The sequence below is a fragment of the Dipodomys ordii genome, unplaced genomic scaffold (genome assembly GCF_000151885.1).
Source record: "Dipodomys ordii isolate 6190 unplaced genomic scaffold, Dord_2.0 Scaffold76, whole genome shotgun sequence".
Classification (NCBI taxonomy): Eukaryota; Metazoa; Chordata; class Mammalia; order Rodentia; family Heteromyidae; genus Dipodomys; species Dipodomys ordii.
The window spans coordinates 8,090,582-8,098,837 of NW_012267292.1; the positions used below are offsets into that span (position 1 = coordinate 8,090,582).

General features: G+C 42.6%; 1 pseudogene; it reads left to right on the plus strand.

Annotated features, from left to right (window-relative positions):
* LOC105991710 overlaps positions 1–6,858 on the plus strand; it is a 41,217-nt pseudogene extending 34,359 nt beyond the window's left edge.
* Positions 6,859–8,256: the final 1,398 nt, after the last annotated feature.

Consider the following 8,256-nt stretch of genomic DNA (forward strand, 5'->3'; position numbering starts at 1 on the left):
GCTTGCCTTGCATGCATGAGGCCCTGGGTTCGATTCCTCAGCACCACATAAGCAGAAAAAGCTGGAAGTGGTGCTGTGGCTCAAGTAGCAGAGCACCAGCCTTGAGCTGAAGAGCTGAGGGACATTGCCCAGGCCCAGAGTTCAGGCACCATGACTGGTAAAAAAAAAAAAAAAAAATCTGTGGAGGGCTGGGAAGGTGACTCAGTGGTAGAGTGTTTGCCTCGCATGCATGAGGCCCTGGTTCGATTCCTCAACACCACATACACAGAAAAAGCCAGAAATGGCACTGTGGCTCAAGTGGTAGAGCATTAACCTGGAGCTGAAGAGCCCAGGCCCAGAGTTCAAGTCCCATGACCAACAAAAAACCCCAAAACAAATAAAACCCTAAAACAAAACAAAGTAAGATCTTATTACTGACATCCTTTAGGGTATTATTTAAAAAAAAAAAAACCTGTGGATTACAAGTATTTTTAACTAATATTCTGCAAAAAGTGATGAAAATATCCTGGAAAACAATTTTTGTTTTCACATTGTATTATATGGCCCTACTCATTCAGTTTCTCAATAAGGGATGTAAATGCCTGATGAAAGACTTCAGTTGTGCAGAACACCAGTGGGTTACATCCATAATCCTAGCTACTCAGGAGTCTGAGATCTAGAGGATCACAGATCAAAGACAGCCTGTGAACAAAAATCAATCTCCAATTAACCAACAAGGTAATGAACTGAAGGCATGGCAAGAATAGTGAAGCCCCAGTCAAATTAAGCAAGCCCAGCAAGAGTCAAAGCACTTGAGTTCACATTCTACTAATAGTGTAAACAAACCTTAGAACATTAACTAAGGCAATTGCTCTTTATGATTAAAAAAGAGCTAAGTAGAAATCAATACTTTTGGGGATTTATGGGTAAATTTTCTTATCTTGTTCTTCCTAAGATTAAAGCATGACTTCTTACCTTATAAAGGATACTAATACTATATATATACTCACTATGGCCAGACAGAAGGAATTTTCCTTTTTTGTTGTTGTTGTTGGTGGTGGTTTTAGGGCTATGAACTCAGGGCCCAGACTCCAGGCTAGCACTCTACCACTTGAACCACAGCACCACTTCCAGTTTTGAGTGGTTAATCAGAGATAAGAATCTCACAGGGACTTTCCTGCCTAGGCTGGCTTTGAACCACAATCCTCAGATCTCTCAGCCACCTGAGTATCTAGGATTACAGGTGTGAGCCACCGCTGCCCTGCTCCTTTTCTTGGTTTTTATGTAAACAGAAAAAATACTCCTGATTTAATTTTCATTATTTCTTTCCTTTTTTTCTTCTTTTTTAAAATTATTTTATTGATATTATTATTTTTGGGGGAGGGGGGGTCTGGTCGTGGGGCCTGAACTCTGGGCCTGGGCATTGTCCCTCAGCTCTTCAGCTCAAGGCGAGTGCTCTACCACTTGAGCCACAGCGCCACTTCCGGCTTTTTTTCTTTTTTGCTTATGTGGTGCTGAGGAATCGAACCCAGGGCCTCATGCATGCAAGGCAAACGCTCTACCACTGAGTCACCTTCCCAGCCCCGGATAGGTGATTTTCTATACCCAGAAGGCAACTTAATCCAACTCATAAAGGACAAGCAATTATTTATTTATCAAATATTTACTAAGCATTTGTTTGACCTGGTGCATCTGTCTGTTTGTCTCTCTGTATGTTCTCTATATACATATGTTTCTTTCTTTGTGTGTTTTTTTTATTGTGAAAATACCACAATTACATGGGCAAGGTAATGAGTGCATTTCTTACCAAGCATTGTTGCCTCCTCCTTTATCTTTATGTTTTTGAGGAAGGATCTTGCTGTCTATCCCAGGTCAGTCCTAGAACATACAATCCTTCTGCCTCAGCTTCTAGAGTGTTGTAATTCCAAACAGATGCCATCATCACTACCTGAGTTTCTTCTAGGGAATAAAAATATATCAATGAGGGCTGGGCATGTGGCCATTGGTAGAGTGTTTGCCTAGCATTCACGAAGCCCAGGGTTCATTTCCTCAGTACCATATAAATAAAAAAAAAGCCAGAAGTGGCACTGTAGCTCAAGTGGTAGAGTGTTAGTTTGAGCAAAAGAAGCTGAGGGACAGTGCCAGGCCCTGGGTTCAAGTCCCAGGACTGGAAATGAGGAAATCAGCGAGATATGAGTGGAGTCTGCATTCTGGTAGGGGAAAGCAGATAACAAGTACAAATTATCCACCTAATGGAAGCTGCAGTCACCATCAGCTTTTGCATGGACACCTCCTCCAACTCAGGGCTTAGGAGCTTTCCTTTAGCTTTGTTCACTCAAGAGTGGCGTCCTTTCATTTGAGCCACAGCTCTACTTTTTGGTGGTTAGTTGGTCTCATGCATTTTCCTGTCCTGGCTAATTTTGAACCAGGTACCCAGATCTTAGCCTCCCTAGTAGCTAGGATTACAGGTGTGAGTCCAACTGCATTTTGGTTTCTAGTGATTCCAACCATATCTCTCTCCCGAGTCGGTGCAATGATTAACCTGAAGATATACAGAACATAGAGATAGGAAAGATTTTAAAAATAAGACCTTTAAGAATGAATGAAATTGGATAATACAATCTCCAAACCCTATTTACTAGAGCTTAAAAAGCCTCAATAAAGATTTTTTTAAAGCCTTGCTAAAATGCTCTATGAAGAAATAGCAGTAAGCCATGGCACTCTTAGCCCTGTACCTAAAAATATTATATATTCAAACAATTCATCTTCCCTCCCAATCTGTCTTATTGAGTGGAATTTTTATAATTTTTTGAGCATCCATCTCATGTTTATAAATGACAATTCTTCCTGAACAATGATTTCTGTATGTAGGAACAAAAGGCCTGTGAGTGATTGAAATGGAGTCAATAATCACCAGACTTGTGCTTCTTCTGTTGCTATGATACAGTAACACTGTGATACAAATGGATTATTGGAGACATTTAAAATATTATAAGGTGGCATATACATATAGGAACTGTATCTGCCTAGAACTGATTTGCAAAGTGAGTTGAATTCTTCTTCAGTGGTGGGTAAGATAAGGACATTGCAAAGAATGAACCTTTGAATTTAGGTGGAAATCACCTCAGGAAGCACATAGATTTGTGTAGAGATCACACAGTTAACTAGTGACTAGTGGACTCTTTATTCAGCTCCTCATCAGATGGTTGATCTGAACCAGCTAGTAGTATGCCAGGCACATAAGTCCAAAACAGGGAACAAGACAGTCCTTGCCCTAGGCTTCTTTCAGAGAGGAAGACAAGCAAATTGGCCACAATTAAATACTGTGAGGTAACAGATCACAGGCAACACAAGTTCATGGGAGAAAGTCTAACTCAAGTATTTCCTTTTATTTTTATTATTAATTAAAACAAACAGACTCACAGATGAACCCAGCCCTGCTAGCTGGGCCAGGGAGATAGAAATCTCCCAGGCAATCTCACTCAGTCCTCAAACTCCAAAGGCTAAGGCTGACATTTTCATCTAAGAGACAACCTAGTTTCAGTCGATTGAAAGTATATTTGTAACAGGTACTTACAATTTTTGCTGAAAAGCACTGACTCTTTACTTGGACCCATGAATTAAATAGGGAGAAAACCTAAGCATATCTGCCTCCATTTTATATTTGCTTTTACTAAGTCACTCTCCCTATAATCAATGTGCAATTACCTTGGGTTCCATGAAAGAAAGGAGGGATCAATAACATCTTTATGACAAGGGACAGAAACTCCACCTGGGGAACAGTAGAGCCTTATAGGACAAACCAGTCCCAAGTGAGGACAGTTACCTGCAATGGCCAAGCTGTGTGCTGGAGCTGGAAAATCCTCTCATTGGAAACCAGATTGCACTCTCTAAGTGATGACAGCAATAAAACCGTCTGGAATATAGGAGACACAGGTGACCAACTAGATCACACTTTTAGCTGACATTCTTAAACTATGTATATCTTTGCCCCCATCTCTTCCTCTACTTAAACCTAATGTTCATGCCCATACGCAAAAGATGGCCAAGGTGGGCTGGGAAGGTGGCTCAGTGGTAGAGCGCTTGCCTTGCATGCATGAGGCCCTGGGTTCGATTCCCCAGCACCACATAAGCAGAAAAAGCAGGAAGTGGCACTATAGTTCAAGTGGTAGAGGATTAGCCTTGAGCTGAAGAACTGAGGTACAGTGCCCAGGCTGAGTTCAGGCCCCACGACCGACAAAAAAAAAAAAAAAAGATGGCCAAGGTGACTGGAGAGACATCCTCTGGTAGCATTTTTGGGCATCATAATAAACATTCTTTTTCTGCCCTTCATTATGTCTCTATTTGGTGTATTGGGTAAGTGCCTCCACCACCCCACCAACACATTCCATTCCAAATGCACCTTCCTATCACTTCCACTAGTTTTGCCTCTTGCCTGAACTCCACAAGAGGCAAGGACCCAGATAGATAGCCACACTGACTCTGGTATCAATCGCTCTTCCTTAACTTCAGGAAATTCCATTTTTTTTCATAATGCACCTAGGAAAGTTTCTCTGACAGCCCTCAGTCATATTTCACTCAATGTTAAGAGTAAGTAAGTGGTGGCCAGGTACTGCTGGCTTATGCCTGTAATCTTAGCTACTCAGGAGGCTGAGATGTGAAGATCAAAGTTCAAAGACCGATAGGGCTGGAATATCCACAAGATGCCAACGAGACTCTTATCTCCAATGAACCAGCAAAACAAACAAACAAACAAATGTAGAAGTGGAGCTATGGCTCAAGTTGTGGCAACCTTGAGTGAAAAAACTGAGGGGCAGTGCCGATAGTTCAAGCTCTAGTACCAACACACACACACACACACACACACACACAGAGTAGTGGTAATGATGGGGTAAACTAAGCCAGGGGCAATAACCTATCCCAGAAGCAGGTACTAGAACCTAGGACTGAGCAAGTGTGGGAGGGGACCATCCATAGTGCCCAGGGAACTAGCTCTGCTGCTGCTGCTGCTGCTACATCTGCCACGGAACAGGACAGAATCCACAGAATCCTTGACTCTGAGAGAGGCAGAAAACAGCACAGATGGATCTGAAGAATACTGAGGCTGTAGTGGATTCAAACCAACTTTTGATCAGTAATTAGTTCTTTGATAATATCCTACAATTATGACGCCAGCCCCACCTCTGCAACGTTCTGTGTTAGGTAACTTACATACCAGATCTCCTGACTCAAAGCACGGACTGGGCAGCCTCCAAGTAGTTTCATGGGAGGAGATCTTGGGCAGGGAATCCAGAGATGGAAGGGAAATCTCTAGAAGAGGGGCAACTAAAAAAATAATCTCACAATTTCCTACTCATTGCTCTGCCAGGAAAGAGTGTATATGGTAGGCTAAAAAGAAGTTAAACTGTGTTGATATTGGCAGGCAACAATTCTTACCTAATCTTTTAGACTCCAGAGAAAAGGTTTATCTGAAACCTTAATTCTGTACAATAGGGGTTGTCAAGTTATATACAGTCCTTGAACCAAATCCAGATCTCTGCCTATTTTTATAAGATCAACTGCTTATTTTTCTGTGAATGACAAGGTAAAAATGGTATTTTACTTTTTCTTCTCTCTCTCTCTCTCTCTCTCTTTCTGTACTGGGGCTTGAACTCAGGGCTGTCTCTGAGCTTTCATGCTCAAGGCTAGCCTTTTACAACTTGAGCCACAGCACTATTTCTGGCTTTTTGGTGTTTTTAATTGGAGATGGAAATTAGATTTGATGTTTTTAATTGGGGGGCTGGAAAGGTGGCTCAGTGCTAGAGTGCGTGCCTTGCATGCATGAGGCCCTAGGTTCGATTCTCAGCATCACATAAACAGAAAAAGCCGGAAGTGGTGCTGTGGCTCTAGTGGTAGAGCTCTAGCCTTGAGCTGAAGAGCTGAGGGACATCGCCCAGGCCCATAGTTCAAGCTCCATGACTGACAAACAACAACAACAAAGAGTCTTAGGGACTTTCTTGTCCCAGCTGGCTTTAAACTGTCATCCTCAGAGTCTAGCTTCTTGAGTAGCTAGGATTACAGGCATGAGCCACTGGTGGCCTGGCTTTTCTTTTGCCTTGCCCTGGCCTGCCCTGTCTTACTTTTCTGTCTCTCTCTACTCTGTGTCTCCCTCCCTCCCTCCCTTCCTTCCCTTCCTTCCTTCCTGCATTCCTTCCTTCCTTCCCTTTCTCCCTCCCTCCCTTCCTTCCTTCTTCCCTCCCTTCCCTCTTCCTTCTTCCCTCCCTTCCCTCTTCCTTCCTTCCTTCCTTCCTCCCTCCATCCCTCCCTCCCTCCCTTCCTTCTTTCCTTCCTTCCTTCCTTCCATCCCTCCTTCCTTCCTTCTTCTCTTTTTGTTTTTTTGGGGTTTTTTTTTGGGTCCGGTCGTGGGGCCTGAACTCTGGGCCTGGGCGCTGTCCCTCAGCTCTTCAGCTCAAGGCTAGCGCTCTACCACTTGAGCCACAGCACCACTTCTGACTTTTTTCTTTTTGCTTATGTGGTGCTGAGGAATCGAACCCAGGGCCTCATGCATGCAAGGCAAGGGCTCTACCACTGAGTCACCTTCCCAGCCCAAATTTTCAGTCTTATACCAGCCCAAGTGCTAGATATTCCTTACTATTGCTAGAAACTTCTTTGCATTATGATTTTGGAATTTACTGACCATATTTTTTTCAGCAATGGGTGCAAGGAAAACTCAGTACAACTCAATCAGCAAGCAAATCTTTAAAAATGAATTTTAACTACAATTTTGGTTTTACCCCCGCCCCAAATTCTGATTTCATACTGACTAATTTCTCTTGACTAATAGGTATATTTAACTACAACCTTAGCAAGGTTAGCCCCAAAATGACTTGGAAGCGGTAGCAAAGAATGTTAAAGGCTGGCAGCTCACAACTGTAATCCTAGCTACTCAGGATCAAGATCTTGATTAGAAGTCAGGAAAGTCCAAGGTATTCTTATCTTCAAATAACCATCATATAGCCTTAAGTAGAGCTGTGGCTAAAGAGGTAGTGCACTAGTCTTGAGCAAAATAGCTACCAGACAGCATCCAGGCTCTAAGTTCAAGCTGAGGTTAGGGCTGAGAATGTGAAACAAAATGCAGAGTCCTCTTACCAGTACCTCTACATAGCACCTGCATTCCCTGGGGCATAAGCCACCAGAGAGAGGAAATTACATGCTGCCAATAATTGACTTAGAAATGTGGGTGGAGTACATTCCAGACTCTGGCCGTTTACCCAGTCCATTTCGTACCAAACTCTCAATAATTATTCTGTTAACTTTAAGATGGACAATGTGGTCGTTTTGATGTTATATAACAGAAGTATGGAGGAATAAAGACCCAGATAGAATATTATGAAGGTCTCAAGGAGGTGACAGAAATGCTGGCATGATCTGATCAAAGGGTCTAGGGGAGAGAACAAGAACAGGTTTGGCTTTTTAATTTTTTTTGGGGGGGTGGTTCGGTCATGAGGCCTGAACTCTGGGCCTGGGCACTGTCCCTCAGCTCTTCAGCTAAAGGCTGTACTCTACCACTTGAGCCACAGCGTCACTTCCTGCTTTTTCTGCTTATGTGGTGCTGAGGAATTGTTCCCAGGGCCTCATGCATGTAAGGCAAAAACTATACTACTGAGCCACTTCTCAGTCCCCATGAGACTCTTATTTCCAATTAACCTCCAAAATTAAAAAAAAAAAACACAAAACTTTTTATTGGCTGGGCGCCAGTGGCTCATGCCTGTAATCCTAGCTACTCAGGAAGCTTCGATTTGAGGGTCATGGTTCAAAGCCAGCCAGAGCAGGAAAATCCATTCTTATCTCAAAAAACCAAAAAACTGCAAGTGGCACTAAGGCTCATACAGTAGAGCACTTTCCTGGAGCTGAAGAGCTGAGGGACAGTGCAGAGTTCAAGCCCCACCAACAAAAGAGCAACAACAAAAAATCTTTTTTCTTGTTATTATAAAGGTGATGTACAGAGCGGTTAGTTTATAAATCAGGTAAAGAGTATATTTCCTTTGTACAATGTCACCCCTTCCCTCACTCTCTACCAGTTTTTCCCTCCCATCCCTACCTACAAGTTGCATAGCTCATTTTCAATATAGTGTCTAGTGAGTACCACTGCTGCATTTGTTTACCTTTTGTCCCTCCACTTCTGTGCCGCCACTTCAATCCCAAAGACAGATAAATAATGAATAAGACAAAAGGAAAGCAAAAAAAACAATAGAGAAAAAACAATAATAGAGAAAAAAACCCTCTTGTTTTTTCCTG